The sequence below is a fragment of the Cnephaeus nilssonii genome (genome assembly GCF_951640355.1).
Source record: "Cnephaeus nilssonii genome assembly, chromosome: 14".
Lineage (NCBI taxonomy): Eukaryota > Metazoa > Chordata > Mammalia > Chiroptera > Vespertilionidae > Cnephaeus > Cnephaeus nilssonii.
The window spans coordinates 57,397,696-57,414,929 of NC_137085.1; the positions used below are offsets into that span (position 1 = coordinate 57,397,696).

The 17,234-nt window shown below is 43.9% G+C and overlaps 1 protein-coding gene across 4 annotated transcripts in view; it reads left to right on the plus strand.

The window, feature by feature from the left end:
• The window catches only part of CCDC171 (coiled-coil domain containing 171), a 253,621-nt gene that overhangs the window by 130,078 nt on the left and 106,309 nt on the right, over window positions 1-17,234 (plus strand). The window lies entirely within an intron of this gene.

The following is a 17,234-nucleotide window of genomic DNA, read 5'->3' on the forward strand; positions in this document are numbered from 1 at the left end:
GACCATGAAACTCCACATATCTGTTGGATTTTGAAAGGTTCCAGGTCTAGGTCTCTGATTCTTATGTCAGAGCCTGCTTAGGGATGGAGGAGGTTTGTCTAGGAAGAGCTGTTCTCCCTCCCTGTCATCTATTTGTGGGAAAGGTCTCTAGAAGGGAAAATAAAATAGTTAGAAATTTTCATTTAGAAAATTTCATTAATAGATTTAGGACTATGGTATCTGTGGGCAATGTTGGCCATAAAATATAATAGGATTCTAGTTTATGATTACAATACTTGTGGAGTTTTTTGCTAGTGAGGTTATACACATTGGAATGGAACAACTAATTCCAGGAAAACCAAAATGATACAACATGCCTCTCTATTGGGTATCATACCTAATATAGTAAGCAACTCAGAGTTAGTATATAACTTATTATACTACTAATGTATATCTTAACCCTTTACACTCGCTTGCTTTTTTCTCGATTCCTTTATTCTACTCGGGATTTAATTTTTTAAATACCCCAGATTTTACAAAGCGCGGCAGTAGAATAAAAAACTGGAGTTTCTTTTCATACAAACTTATTTATTTGGATTTTTTTATATTTCAAATTATTGATACATTCAAAGAGTATAAAAAGAGCTGCTACTGATGCTAACCGTGTCGAGTCACACTCGACATCCGAGTGCAAAAGGTTAATAGCTAAATACTAATACTACTAATAAAATAGTCAAAATTTATTGAGAAGCTTCCTGTTTGTCAGGCACTGTGCTAAATACTTTATAAACAATTCTGTCATATAATCTTCACACAAACTCTGTGAGATTATTCTCATTTTGTAAATGAGAAAACTGAGATATAAAGAAGTTGCATAAGTTGTACAACCATTAGTGGTAGACTGAGGGAGTCAGACTTCACATCTGCTTTCCTAACCACCACCTATGTGTATTATTGATTCATAGCATACATATGTCAGGCTCTGTGCTGTGGTCTCTACATGAATTACTTTATATCATTATTAAGTTACCTTGTGAAATAGGTACTATTATTCCCATTGATTTTTGATAAGTTGAGAGAGATCTCAGTGGAGTTGATTAGGGTATCCTGACCTATAAATATTGAAACTGGGATTTAGTTTTTAGAAACATTAATTTAAAATTATTATCCTGATTTTTTATTATTGTAGATTTAGATTCATTCCATTTTTTTCCTTGCTATTAGGAATATTTCTAAGATGAGCAACCCTGTAGCTAAATCTTTATTTACATAGCTATGATTATTTCCTCAGGGTAATTTCCTAGATGAGAATTACTAGGTCAAAAGCCACATATGTTTTAGTGTAAATATTATCATTTGGCCTATAGCAAATTTTTACCAGTTATATTCTCTCCTAAGATGTATGAGAATTTCACTGTTTACCTAACTTGGCTTTGACTATTTAAATTCCTCCCCCTTCCCCAATTTGATCAATATGTCATTGTTACTTTTTGTATTTATTTGATTACTAATCAAGTTGAACATTTCTATAAGTAAATTGGTCATTGAACAACAGTTTCATGCTTCATGTTCCATTAACATCCTATATAATAAAGAGGTGATATGCAAATTGACCCTCACACCTGTTAGTAAGGGACAACCAAATGACTGAACAGCAGGCTGCATGGGGTGACCAGGCCAGCAGGGGGGGCCATGAGGTACAACCAGGCCAGCAGGGGGGGCAGTTGGGGGCACCAGGCCGGCAGGGGTGGCAGTTAGGGGTGACCAGGCCAGCAGAAGGGGGCATTTGGGGGCAACCAGGCTGGCAGGGGGGCAGTAAGAGGTGACCAGGCCAGTGGGGGGCCAGTTAGTGGCGACCAGGTCGGCAGAGGGAAGCAGTGAGGGGTGACCAGGCCGATGCGGGGGCAGTTAGGAGCGACCAGGCCGATGGGGGTCAGTTAGGAGCGACCAGGCCAGCAGGGAGGGGGCAGTTGGGGGTGACCTGGTTGGCAGTGGGGGGAGTTGGGGGGGCGATTAGGCTGGCAGAGGGGCAGTGAGGGGTTATTAGGCCGATGGGGGGGGCAGTTAGGAGCGACCAGGCCGGCAGGGAGGGGGCAGTTGGGGGCAACCTGGTCAGCAGCAGAGGGCAGTTAGGGGCAACCAGGCCGGCAGGGGGGGTAGTTAGGGGTGACCAGGCTGGCAGAGGCAGGAAGTTGGGGGTGACCAAGCTGGCAAGGGGGGCAGTAAGGGGTGACCAGGCCGGTGGGGGGGGCAGTTAGGGGCGACCAGGCTGACATGGAGGGTGCAGTTGGGGGCGACCAGGCTGGCAAGAGGGACAGTTGGGGGCAATTAGGCTGGCAGGGGGGGCAGTGAGGGGTGACCAGGCTGATGGGGGGGTAGTTAGGGGCAACTAGGCCGGCAGGGGGGGCAGTTAGGGGTGATGAGGCCAGCATGCAGAGGCAGTGAGGGGCGATCAGGCCAGCAGGGGGGGGGCAGTTAGGGGTGACCAGGCAGGGAGGCAGGTGAGTGATGAGGAGCCAGCGGTCCAGGAATGTGGGAGGGATGTCCGACTGCCGGTTTAGGCCCGATCCAAGGGGTCCCGGATTGGAGAGGGTGCAGGCTGGGCTGAGGGGACACCCCCTCCCATGCACGAATTTCGTGCACTGGGCCTCTAGTATAATATAATTAACCATGCTTTGAATAAGCATATAACTATGTCATATTGGAGTCTTTTCTCTTTGCAATAGCTTGTCGTTTGTGTTTAGTTATAGTATCTTCCAGCAGATAAAAAGCTGTATTAATTTATTTAAAATGCCTGTAGCTTAAATATTGTTGTCAGGAGTGGAGAATTGTTTAATTACTACCTCTTAATTAGAAGTAGCAGGTGGTAATGTGAAAATGCTCTCTTGTGGGAGGCAGCATGATTCAGTAGAAAAAGCACTGGCCTTGGAACAAGTATGTCTGAAATCAAATCCCAGTTCTGTCACTTGGGCAAATAATTTAACCTTTCTGAACCTCAGTTTCCTCTTCTGCAAAATTAGAGATAATGATACTTAAGTTCCAGAAATTTTATGATAATTAATTAAAATACTGTTTGGAAAGCAAGTAAATGCTTGATAATATTCTTCTGTTTTTCAATAATGCTTGAATGAATAGTATTTTTATGTATCATTTTTCTTTTAAAAAAGTATATTTCTTGTTCTTCCTTATAAAAACAAAAATAAGATCATGAATAAAGATATGGAAAAATACAGAAGGAAAAACAAATTATTTATAATTTGAAAATGACCACTTTTAACATTTGGGGTTTTGTTTTTAATCATTTGTTCTATATGTAATCCTACATAATAAAAGGGTAATATGCAAATAGACCAAACGGCAGAATGACCAGTCGCTATGATGCGCACTGACCACCAGGGGGAAGACGCTTAACTCAGGAGCTGCCCCCGGTGGTCATTGCACTCCCACAGGGGGAGTGCCGCTCAGCCAGAAGCCCAAAAGCTGGGCTCACGGCTGGCAAGCGCAGTGGTGGTGTCAGGAGCTTCTCCCGCCTCCGCAGCAGCGCTGAAGATGTCCAACTGACAGCTTAGTCCCGTTCCCCGTTGGGAGCAGGCCTAAGCCGTCAGTCGGACATCCCCTGAAGGCTCCCAGACTGTGAGAGGGCAGGCCGGGCTGAGGGACCCTCCCGAGTGCACGAATCTTGTGCACCAGGCCTCTAGTAGTTTTTATAAATCATACTTTGGCCTTGATGCTCAAAATGGCCTTTCTTTATGATACAGCTAGATTTTGGATAAGACCCTTCTTGTATTAAGAGTAAAGGAGCCCAGCAGGTGTGGCTCAGTGGTTGAGTGTTCAATTGAGAATTATCCTCAAAATGGTTCAACCCTTGTAGAACCAGTGTGACCTCATAGAAAGAAATTTAAAATATTCAATAGGGATGCTTCAGAGAACACACTAGAGACTTTAATGGGAAATTCAATATTTACAAAGCATGTAAAGAAATGACTTGTACATCAGATGAGAAAATTTGCACCTCAGGTGGTAGGAATGCTATTTAAAATATTGAAAGGTAGTTTAAAAGATATTTTAAATAATGTTTTTAAATGTTCTGAGAAATAAGGTATGAATAGAAATTTTAAGACAAGAAGTGAAAATCATCATTGAAATGAAAAACTCAGTGAATGTTTTGAATATTGGGTAGATATAGATGGAAAGATATCAGTGGATTGGAAGGTAGCTGAGGAAATCACTTAGAATGCTCTGCAGAGGGACAAAGTGATGGGTAATAGGAAGTTAATAGAAAAGAAAAAGAGAATGAGATTTATTTAATAAAAGCGAAAATAGGATAATTTGTTATAAACGTTCAGAAACCGAATCAGAGTAAGGCAATATTTTGAGCAAGAATGACGAAAATTTTTATAGATTTAAAGACAGAGTAACTTCTCAGATTAAAGGAACCCATTGTATTGTGAGCAGGATAAAAAAAAACAAATACACACATTAAAACATAGTAATGAGAGTATAGGATGACAAAGACAAAGATAAAATCTTTAAGTATATGTGTTTAAGAAAGATAAGGTCATTCTATTGTTGATCCTGAATTAATGGAATTAGTTTAATAGTTATAAAATTCCCTAAGAACTCTAACTGTAGCTCCTGCCTTCAAAGTATGTTCTCTTCACTGACTTAGAGTTCTTAGTTATAGCACACCTCTCTATTATTGGTAACTATAGACAAGTGAATATGGAAAATGTAGTATGGAAAGAAGTGGAACAAGCAAAGATTTCTTTGTTTTTCTCTCCTCCCCCCACTCCCACTCCACCAAACTATCCTCTCTAATAAAATGGTAATATGCAAATTAACCACCACTCTGCTACATAAGCCACGCCCACCAACCAAACCACGCCCACCAGCCAATCAGGGTGAGTATGCAAATTAACCCAACCCAAGATGGCTACAGCCACAGAGAGCAAGGTTTCCCAGGTAACAGAGCAAGCCAAGCTTTCCATAGCCGTTGCAGGCCTAAGCCTCCACTCAAGCTACAAAGTTTCAATTATAGAAGGTAAACAAATTCAAACAAATGGTGGCAGAATGGAGCTTGAGAGAGCAGGCCAGGGTTGCCGCCGGCAACAGGGGAAGCAAAGCTTTCCGCACACCCTGGCCGGGCTCACCTGCTTAAGGCTACAAAGTTTCAATTGTAGAAGGTGAATTAACTGCCACAGAAATGGCTGCCGCCCCGGAGGGAGCAGCAGGAGTCTTGGCTCTGCTCCAGGCTACAAAGTTTCAATTGTAGAAGGAAAATAAATTCCAGATACCAGGGCCTCCACTTGGGTTGCCAGGGGGCGTGGCCGGCCTGCAAACCACCACAGGCCCCTCGCTCAGGCCGCCCCACGCCCCAAGGGAACCCCACCCTGATCCGGGACACCCTTCAGGGCAAATAGCTGGCCCCCACCCGTGTACCAGGCCTCTATCTTATCTAATAAAAGAGTAATATACAGATTGATCATCACTGCAACACATAATATAGCTGCCCCCATGTGGTCAAAGATCCTGCCCCCATGTGGACACAAGATGGCCACTACAAGATGGCCAGCAGGAGAGGGCAGTTGGGAGGCACCCGGCCTGCAAGGGAGGGCAGTTGAGAGGGACCAGGCTTGCAAGCGAGGGCAGTTGGAGGTGATCAACCCTGCAGGAGAGGGCAGTTAGGGGTGACCAGGCTGGCAGAGGAGGGAAGTTGGGGGCAAACAGGCTGGCAGGGGAGCAGTTAAGCATCAACCAGGCTGGCAGCGGAGTGGTTAGGGGGTGATCAGTCTGGCAGGCAGAAGCGGTTAGGGGCAATCGGGAAGGCAGGCAGGCAAGCAGTTGGGAGCCAGCAGTCCTGGATTGTGAGAGGGATGTCCGACTGCCCGTTTAGGCCCGATCCCACCCAGGATCGGGCCTAAACGGGCAGTCGGACATCCCTCTAGGAGTCCCAGATTGGAGAGGGTACAGGCTGCGCTGAGGGACAACCCCCCGCCGTGCACGAATTTCGTGCACCGGGCTTCTAGTTCTAATTATAAGACTCCATTCTGTAAATGGCACCATTTATTTAGTTGTTCATTTGCTGATGGGCATTAGGTTTGTGTTATTTAAAAAAATATTTTAGAGTAAGGAGGAACTGAAGGACTTGTCTGAAATGATATTGCTTCTATGAATGAAGATTTTTATAATTTTGCTATCTCTCTAGTAAGTTTGACATTAAGAATGACAATCATTTAGGTTTAGATTAAGGTGATAGTTATAGTTGTTTTGCATTTTTCCTGGGAAAAGTTAGGTATCTATTAAATTATGATAACTTTTAATCACATCTGAAACATACTTGGTGTGCTGATCATTTATAGAAAAATTTAAAATCCTACCTAATAATAGACAAATATGCAAATTGACCATACCTCTGCTACACCCAAGCCACGCCCACCAGCCCAAGCCACGCCCACCAGCCAATCAGGGCGAGTATGTAAATAAATTGAACCAAGATGGCTACAGCCACCAAGAGCAAGGTTTCCCAGGTAACAGAAGGAAACAAGCTTTCCACCTGCCCTTGACAGGCCTAAGCCTCCACTCAAGCTACAAAGTTTCAATTATAGAAGGTAAACAAATTCAAACAGAATGGCGGCAGCCACGGAGCTGGAGAGACCAGGCCAGGGTTGCCCGCGGTAACGGAGAAAGCAAAGCTTTCCACACACCCTGGCCAGGCTCAGGCCTCTGCTTAAGGCCACAAAGTTTCAATTATAGAAGGTGAATTAACTCAAACAGAAATGGCTGCCGGTGGAGCATGCAGGAGGATTGGCTCCGCTCTAGGCTACAAAGTTTCAATTGTAGAAGGTAAATAAATTCCAGATACCAGTGCCTCTGCTTGGGTCGCCAGGGGGCGTGGCTGGCCTGCAAACCACTATAGGCTCCTTGCTCAGGCTGCCCCATGCCCCAAGGGAACCCCCACCCTTATCTGGGACACCCTTCAGGGCAAACCAGCTGGCCCCCACTCCTGCACCAGGCCTCTACCTATCTAATAAAAGAGTAATATGCAGATTGACCACCACTCCAACACACAATATGTCTGCCCCCATGTGGTCAAAGATCCTGCCCCCATGTGGACACAAGATGGCCACCACAAGATGGCCAGCAGGAGAGGGCAGTTGGGAGGCACCCGGCCTACAAGGGAGGGCAGTTGGGAGGCACCTGGCCTGCAAGGGAGGGAAGTTGGAGGCGATCAACCCTGCAGGGGAGGGCAGTTAGGGGTGACTGGGCCGGCAGAGGAGGGAAGTTGGGGGCAAACAGGTTGGCAGGGGAGCAATTAGGCATCAATCAGGCTGGCAGCGGAGTGGTTAGGGGGTGATCAGGCTGACAGGCAGAAGCTGTTAGGGGCAATCAGGAAGGCAGGCAGGCAAGCAGTTGGGAGCCAGCATTCCTGGATTGTGAGAGGGATAGCCAACTGCCCATTTAGGCCCGATCCCACTCTGATCGGGCCTAAATGGGCAGTCGGACATCCCTCGAGGGGTCCCAGATTGGAGAGGGTACAGGCTGGGCTGAGGGACCCCCCCCCCCCGTGCATGAATTTCGTGCACCGGGCCTCTAGTATTTTTATATTTATAGGATCACTTGATAAAACAAAGAATCTTTCTAAAAAGTTATAAAACCACCTCCTGACTTACCTTTCTTCAAAAATAAACTTTGGTCTTCTAATTAATACATATATTAGAGCCTATACTGTGTGGGAAGTATGGTATTTTGGTTTTGTGGGGATATAGTGAATTTAATTAAAAGGACTACAGACATCTTAGTGCTTAGTGGGATTTTTGATATAATAATGGATGAGAGCTTCTGAAACTAGTACAAAATCTTAAATTCTCTGAATTGTCACAATTTTGTAATCCTGTCCATGAAAATCCTAGACATTGGTTGAGAGAGAATGGCTTATGGAAAAAATCAAGGATTTATTCACAAGTCTCCCAGATAGTTTTGTCTAACTCTGATCCAGATTTTATTCACATGCCTTTTTCATCATCATTTCTGTCATCTGTTTACTTCTATCCCATCGAGCTGCAGCAGCCTCGAAGGGTCTCAAAGACTCATGCCTCCTCTTAGCACCTTGTATCATTCATTCCTCACCTTTTGTAGCTGCTCTGGCTTTTTATTGCTTTTATCTTAATTTGAATAGAAAATGACCTTTGTGCTTTATTATTTTTCACTCTCAAAACGTAATTACATATGAATGAGAAAGAGGAAGCAAGAAGAAAAAGGAGTATGTTTTTCAAATTTCAAATGGAATAATTTGCAAAGATTTTTTGGAGTCATAGTAATTGTGAAGGGTCACATTTTATGAATATTTACCTTCTTTTTATTTAAAAAAATGCCCTAACCTTTATATTATTAATAAAATTATTCCCAAACTCTGAGGGTATATGAATGTTGCAGTGAAGTCATTTAATAATTTTGTATTATAGCTGTATTTTCTCTAGTAAACTTTTAAAAATTCATTCACTTTAAAGAATTTAAACCATTTTTAGTTGATAAACCCTGATTATAATAATAATTAAAATTTATCACATAACCCATTTTCATAATGTAGGATTATTAACATCATTACTTAATTTAAGTCTTATCATTTTTTACTTTAATCACATATATTTTTATCTTCCTAATGACTTATACCATTGAGACCTTTAAAGTAGTCAATTATATTTCAAGGTCAGAGAAAAAAAGAATTAAGAAAACAACAGCTCTCACATCATTAAAAAATAGTAATTTAACAGACAAGATTCAAGCTAGAAGCTAAAGGCTTCATAAAAAGTTATTTCCATTTTTGTTAGACTGAACAACAGAAAAATATATAATAAAATAAAAAATACCTTTTCATTTTAAACTTATGACATAATCCCCCCCCAATTGTATGTTCTCATAAGTAATTTTAAAATACCTTTTTCCACATTTAAATTTGTCCTCAGTGAGTAGTAATCTGAGATTAGAATTATGTTTCTTAATTGAGTACTAGCTTTGGGTTAGATGATATTTTAAGTACTACTTAAAATATGTATATACTGCTATAGTATTTTGAAGCATACAGTTCAACTTTGTCTAAACATTTTTATAAACATTATTTTTTAAATTAAACATGCTCACAGTAAGAACAACTTTAAAAATACAGAAAAAAAGGAAAAACAACACCATAGAAAAAACCAAAAAAGTATATATAATTCCATTGTCACCCATATAAAAACATTATTAAGATTTTGGCAAATATAACTGGTAGTGTGCTATATATAGTTTTATATCCTGTTTTTTTGTTTGTTTGTTTTTCTGTTTTTGTTTTTGTGTGTGTATAGAGCGGTGTGATTTACTTTTACATTCACATCATTTTAGGATTTATTAGACTGTAGGTTGAAACAGGGTGACCCATCAGGCTAACAGTATAATCTAGACCAGAGATGATGGTGGCTTAGACCAGGGTGGTAGGAATAAAGAATGGTGAAATTCTGGATATATTTGCTTTGTGAAGGTTAAACATAAGTAATTGCTAATTTTATTAGATGTGAAGTGTGAAAGATGAATCAAGGATGATCCTCAGCAACTGGGAGAATGGAATTGACATTTATTAAGAATACTAGAGGCCTGATGCACGAAGATTCGTGCAAGAATGGGCCTTCCTTCCCCTGGCTGCCGGCACTGCCTTCGCTCCGGCTGGAGCTGCCTTTCCGTCTTCCCACGCTGCCCAGAGGCCTGGAGGAGCTGGGTGGTGCAGAACGCCTGCGTCATGGCCATGGCGACGACGCAAGCATCCCACCCTGCCCCCGGTCACTCAGTGCCTGCATATGCAAATTAACACGCCATCTTTGTTGGGTTAATTTGCATACTCCTGATTGGCTGTTGGACATCGCGAAGGTACGGTCAATTTGCATCTTACTCTTTTATTAGTGTAGATTTAAACGCCTTGTTGTAATGAACCGTGCAATATTCCATTTTATGAATGTGCTGAAATGTATTTACTATTTTCCTGTTGTTGGGAATTCAAACTGTTTATTTTTTACTATTAAAATTAAGATGAGCATCTTATAATTAAGTCTAACTACATAGCTGCTTATAGTCTCAGGGCAGAGCTCAAGAAACAGATTTATTGGTTCAAAAATATAGTTTGAGTGGTGTGTGTGTTTGTGTGTGTGTGTGTGTGTGTGTGTGTGTGTGTGTGTGTGTGTGTGTTAAGGGTATGCATATTTATTTAGATTGGTACTTACATCTGAAAGGGTGCATAAGAGCACCTGCTTGTCCCCATTCTCATCAGCATTGGATGTCATTAGGCATTATCATTAAGATATCAATAACAGCAAATCAAAACCAAGAACATTTGCCAGTGTGACAGATACTGTTTTGTTTTGCACGGAGCATAAAAAGGAACAATGAATTCCCACCACACAGGTGTTTTTTATTCAAATAATTTTATGTAAACTTAATTTACTATTTGTAGTGTAGTTTCAGAGAAGAGGGAGAACTAACATTTCTGAGCATACACTTTTGTTATACACATTATAAGGCACTTCATATTATTTTATTTAACAGTTTCAACATTTTAAGAAATAAGTAATATTGCTTGCATCATGTAGATTAAGAAACAAAAATAATTGCAAAGAACCTGACAATACACATGATCAAGTTGCTTTATATAAAAGCCAAATACATTTAATATCGATTAAAAGGCCTTTCTTTGGGACCTTAATATCTTTAAAAAGTATTATTGTTGAAAATTGTAATATTAATATATCACAGCAGGAAATTTCCATTTTATATTTAAGAAAAGTAAATTGCTTCACACCTATTTAAAAGGAAAGTTAATAGGTGCTATATGTTTTCTTTGCGTATTGTAACAATATTTTCATGACGGTAAAAAAAAATTAAGCATCTTACATTTTAGAACAGATATTATTACTTCTAGACTTGAAAATAAGCATGTTTCTATTACCTGTCATATGTTGCCCACTTTAAGAAAACACAATAGCAATGAATCTGATTTTCTTTTAGCAAGCCACTTAATCATATTCTAAATTATTCAGGCTACACAGTAGAGAAAATTCTTTTCTGAGCTTTACAAAAAGAAATTGTACTATTTGTTATCAGAATTTTCATATTATTATATAAAAGTTACATTGATTTTCCAGTTTTAAATCATATTCATATATACACAGCAGGTCCTCAATAAAATAATTTTGTTCAATGTTTCATTATAACGTTGATGAAGTGCCAAGGGAATTTAACTCTTATTTATATCAATTAGCCTGCAGTAAAATTTATTTTAATATATGTCACTTAAAGTAACAGAACCTATGGATGAGATTAAGTGAGGACTTACTGTATACACAGATATAGATACATATATGGACACACTCAGTTATATGTATACACACATACTATATGACTGTATACTTTTTATATAAATAAATTACTTATACTAATACTAGTAGCTAATTTATGTTTATATAATGTATAACAATTTTACATAGAATTGTATTTCTACTTATATATTAATTTTATGTAAATGTATAAACTATACATGTATGTACTAGTATATCTTAATGTATGCATGTATGTGTATCATAATGTATACTGTTAGAAATCTATTTTATGACTTGTGATGGGTGTGGTCTTTGTCATTTGCATGGGAGTCTTCTATTGGCTCTTTGCCCTTAGGTCACTTCTAACAGTTGGTGGATGCTGCCCCTAGGTGGTGGCAAGTACTTTGATTCACATGATCTTTTGGTCTAAATTGACAAAGTCTGTGCTTTAGTTAGCTAAGGTCTGGATTAGAATTAAGAATTTCACAGGATTTTCTTTGTTTGTTTGTTTGTGGTAATTAATAAAAATCTTTGATTAAAATAGCTGAGCCCTAGCTGGGTGGCTTAATTGGTTGGAGCATTGTCCCATACAACAAAAGTTGTGGGTTCGATTCCCTGTTGGAACATATCTAGGTTTGTAGATTTGAGCCCCGGTCAGGGTGCATGCAAGAGGCAACCCATAAATGTTTTTCACATGGATGTTTCTCTCTCTCTCCCCGTTTCTTTCTTTCTCTAAAATCAATAAAAACATATCCTTGGATGAGGATTTAAAACAAAAAGCTGAAAAGAGCAAAGTTCTTGAAGAAAACTGGCTGATTTCTATCCTGTTAAGAAACAAACTAGAGGCCCAGTGCACGAAATTTGTGCATGGGGGGGGGGGTCCCTCAGCCCAGCCTGCACCCTCTCCATGCTGGGACCTCTTGAGGGATGTCCAACCACCCATTTAGTGGGATCGGGCCTAAATGGGCGTTTGGACATCCCTCTCACAATCCAGGACTGCTGGCTCCCAACTGCTCGCCTGCCTGCCTTCCTGATTGCCCCTAACCGCTTCTGCCTGCCAGCCTGGTCACCCCCTAACCACTCCCCTGCTACTCTGATGCCTAACTGCTCCCCTGCCAGCCTGATTGCCCCTAACTGCCCCCCCCTCCCCCCGCAGGCCTAGTCACCCCCAACTTCCCTCCTCTGTCAGCCTGGTCACCCCTAACTGCCCTCCCCTGCAGGCTTGATCTCCCCCAACTGCCCTCCCTTGCAGGCCTGGTCCCTCCCAACTGCCCTCCCCTGCTGGCCTGATCGCCCACAACTGCCCTCCCTTGCAGGTCTGGTCCCTCCCCTGCTGGCCATCTTGTGGTGGCCATCTTGTGTCCACATGAGGGCAGCCATCTTGTGTGTTGGAGTGATGGTCAATTTGCATATTACTCTTTTATTAAATAGGATAGAGGCCTGGTGCATGGGTGGGGGCTGGCTGGTTTGTCCTGAAGGGTGTTCTGGATCAGGGTGGGGGTTCCCTTGGGGTGTGGGGTGGCCTGGGCGAGGGGCCTGTGGTGGTTTGCAGGCCAGCCACGCCCCCAGTGACCCACGCGGAGGCCCTGGTATCTGGGATTTATTTATCTTCTATAATTGAAACTTTGTAGCCTTGAGTGGAGGCCAAGGCAGGCCAGGGTGGGTGGAAGGCTTGGCTTCCTCCATCACTCCATGGCCGCAGCCATTTTTGTTGGGATTTATTTATCTTCTATAATTGAAACTTTGTAGCCTTGAGTGGAGGCCAGGGCTGGCCAGGGTGTGCAGGAAGCTTGGCTTCCTCCATTGCCAGGGAAACCCAAGCCTCTTATTCGCTCCATGGGCGCAGCCATCTTGGTTGGGTTAATTTGCATACACACTCCTGATTGGCTGGTGGGCATGGCTTGTGGGTGTAGCAGAGGTGTGGTCAATTTGCATATTACTCTTTTATTAGATAGGATATCTGTGTGTATCATTTTATTAATTCTTTACTGTTGTCTATCCCTAGACTCATCATTGTACTTCAATGCACTATTTACTTTGACAGCCTAGTGGTCAAGTCATTGCCTGAATTCCAACATGGCTAACAGTATTATTATGAGACTAGTGGCCCGGTGTACAAAATTTGTGCGGGGGGGGGGTGTCCCTCAGCCCAGCCTGCACCCTCTCCAATCTCGGTCCTCTCACGGGATGTCCGACTGTTGGTTTAGGCTGTAGGGATCAGGCTTAAACCGGCAGTCAGACATCCCTCTTATAATCCAGGACCGCTGGCTCCTAATCACTCGCCTGCCTGCCTGCCTGATCGCCCCCTAACTGCTCCCCTGCTGGCCTGATTGACACCTAACTGCTCCCTGCCAGCCTGATCACCCCAACTGCCCTCCCCTGCTGGCCTGATTGCCCCCAGTGCTTTTATTAGTATCGATATGACCCTTCACAGAAAATTTCACTAACCCTGCTGTACAATAAGGGCTTGATGATTGAATCATTGGGACCAGACACCAAGATTTCCTTTCTTTGAATAGTGGAGGGGATAATTATCTTGTCTTTAAGTTGCCCTGAACATCAAATGAGATAATGACTTAGAAAAGTATAAAAGCACCATATAAAGACAACTGTCTTTTTCATGTACTGAAAAGACAATAAAGTGGTAAAATGAAAAACACTATTTTTATTCTCCCCCTTCCTTCCTTTAAAGCCTTTATTTAAACTTTGAAATTTGTAAAAATTTCACTCCTATTTTCATTTCTTTACATTCAATATTATTTTGTATTAGTTTCCGGATTTATATTAGTTACAGAATAGTGGTTAGACAATCATATACTTTACAAAGTGGTCCCCGATATTTTCAGTACCCACCTGGCATCATACCATCATTAGAATACTATTGACTATATTCCCTATTTAAGTGACAATAGGTTTACAGGTTCCTTCCAGTCTTTCTTTTGTGTTGCTCGCCCTTCCTTTTCTTTCTCACTTCTTCCCTCATTTTCTTTATATAGTACTTCAATTGGCCCTCAAAAGTCAGCGAAGGCACTGGGACACGCTTAATCCATTTTACAGACCAGGAAACTGAGGCCAATTCCAGTTGGCTGCAGAACTAGACTCAGCACGCAGGGAGCCCTCACAGCAGTGCTCTCCGCCCATCCAAGGGACAGCCTGGGGCAAACAGAACAAACCTCCCCGTCAGGCTTCTGAACCTCATTCTCAAGCACCTCTTTATCGTGAATGCTCCACATTCTTTCCTCTCCCTTGCCCCGCCCCCATTCTTTACTGTCCCCCTCCCCTTCTAGGGAGCAGGTGGTAGGCTTCTCACTCACCATGCAGGCACTTGCTGCCATGGGGTGGGGCGGGTGAGAACTGGGGGTGGGGCGGGCGCAGGCTTGCTTTTGGGCTGCTGCAGGAGCAGGAGCAGGAGCCTCTCAAGTTAGCACTGGGAGCTTCGCCAAACTGCCGCAGTGGGGTACCCGGCAGTGCGGCGCCCCTCAACCCCCGCCTCAGGGCTGCAGGTCCGCTCCCCTCCTCCCGGGCGTCCTTCCACGCCGGCAGTCATCGCCTCTTGTTTTCCGCTGGGCCTACCTGCGTCTTGGGGCCACTGCAGAACCTCGCTCTCTGTGGGCGAAGGAGATCCCCATCCGCCGGCCCCCTGCCCGGGCCTGAGCCCCCTCTGGTGCACCCCACCTCGGCGCCGCTCTGTGCCCCTTGGGCTGCCTGCCTCCTGGCTGGCCGCTTTGCCGAAGCCACGGCGTCACCCAGGAGCCGCCCCTCAGATCGGGCCAAGAAGGACAAAGCCCAAAGGGCATGAGTGTTGAACCCCCACATCCCATTCTCTGGATTTCCTCCTGCACCTCCTCTCTGTTTCACGTCTTGAACCAGCACTGGGTTCGGGCACCCTGTGGCCCAGCCTCATGGCCTCCGGGCGGCCTGGTAGAGTCGGTCTCCACGAACCTGTGGATCTGTGACCAGAGGCCTGGCCTGGGGTTCAGCAGTCCCATGCCTGCTGGAGAGGGCTGTTGGAGTAGGACCAGAGCCCTTCCGTCATTAGCTCCCCAACTCCAGAGGAGGCACCACAGGCTCACGTCTCTCGGCTGCCGCAGCCCACCCACCCGAGCCTGCTGCGCGTGCAGCCTGCTAAACTGGTTGTTACGTTACGGAGTAACGGATAATTAATATATTTCTTTATTATTATATAGGATAGTCATTATCCACATGGCATTGAGATTTTAGGCCAGTCTGTTGTTAAAATGTTTCTTTATCTCTTGGGTTCTCAGACTTGGGTGGTGGTAATTATTTACTGTATCTAGAGAAATAATTAAAGAGATGGAAGGCACTTACTTTTCTCCTGCTTTGTCTAACTCTCTAAAGTTTTCATTCTCATTATATGTCTGAATTGAAAGCCATGATTCTGAAAATACATGAGATGAAACAGAGAGACAAAAGATCCGAAGTTGTAAGATTGGATAACCAGGGAACCATGAAAGTTACTGATTTCAAGGCCTAAAGCATGTAAAATTTAAATTGCTATGAATCGACTTACCATATGTTCTCTCTCTTACTAGGAAGACAGTGCAAAACTTGTTATGCAAGAGATTTGTTATATGTGTTAAAACTATATTTAAAGTACATGTGAGAACTATGTTAAAGCTACATGTAAGAATTATTTATATACTAGAGGTCCGGTGCACAAAATTCATGCACGGGGGCGGGGGGTGTCCCTCTGGCCAGCTTGCACCCTCTCCAATCTGGAACCCCTCTCACAATCCAGGACTGCTGGCTCCCAACTGCTCACCTGCCTGCCTTCCTGATTGCCCCTAACTGCTTCTGCCTGCCAGCTTGATCACCCCCTAACCACTCCCCTGCCAGCCTGATTGATGCCTAACTGCTCCCCTGCCAGCATGTTTGCCTCTAACTGCCCTCCCCTTTAGGCCTGGTCACCCCTAACTGCCCTCCCCTGCAGGCCTGGTCCCCCCCAACTGCTCTCCCCTGCAGGCCTGGGTCCCACCCAACTGCCCTTCCCTGCAGGCCCGGTCACCCCCAACTTTCCTCCTCTGCTGGCCTGGTCACCCCTAACTGCCCTCCCCTGCAGGCTTGATTGTCCCCAACTGCCCTCCCTTGCAGGTCTGGTCCCTCCCAACAGCCCTCCCCTGCTGGCCATCTTGTGGCGGCCAACTTGTGTCCACATGTGGGCAGGATCTTTGACTACATGGGGGCAGCCATCTTGTGTGTTGGAGTGATGATCAATCTGCATATTACTCTTTTATTAGATAGGATAGAGGCCTGGTGCATGGGTGGGGGCCAGCTGGTTTGCCCTGAAGGGTGTCCCGGATCAGGGTGGGGGTTCCCTTGGGGTGTGGGGCGGCCTGGGTGAAGGGCCTGTGGTGGTTTGCAGGCCGGCCACGCCCCCTGTCGACCCAAGCAGACGCCCTGGTATATGGGATTTATGTATTTTCTACAATTGAAACTTTGTAGCCTGGAGTGGAGCCAAGCCTCCTGCTTGCTCTGTGGCCGGCAGCCATTTCTTTTGAGGTTTGTGTACCTTCTATAATTGAAACTTTGTAGCCTTAAGCGGAGGCCTGGGCTGGCCAGGGTGTGCGGAAAGCTTTGCTTCCTCCATTGCCGGGGGCAACCCTTGCCTCCTGCTCTTTCCAGCTCAGTGGCTGCCGCCATTTCAGTTTAGATTTGTTTACCTTCTATAATTGAAACTTTGTAGCCTTGAGTGGAGGCTTAGGCCAGGTGGAAAGCTTGGCTTCCTTTGTTACCGGGGAAACCCAAGCCTCCCTCCTGCTCTCTGTGGCTGTAGCCATCTTGGTTGGGTTTATTTGCATATTTACTCCTGATTGGCTGGTGGGCGTGGCTTGTGGGTGTAGCGGAGTTAGGGTCAATTTGCATATTACTCTTTTATTAGGTAGGATATAAAAGCCT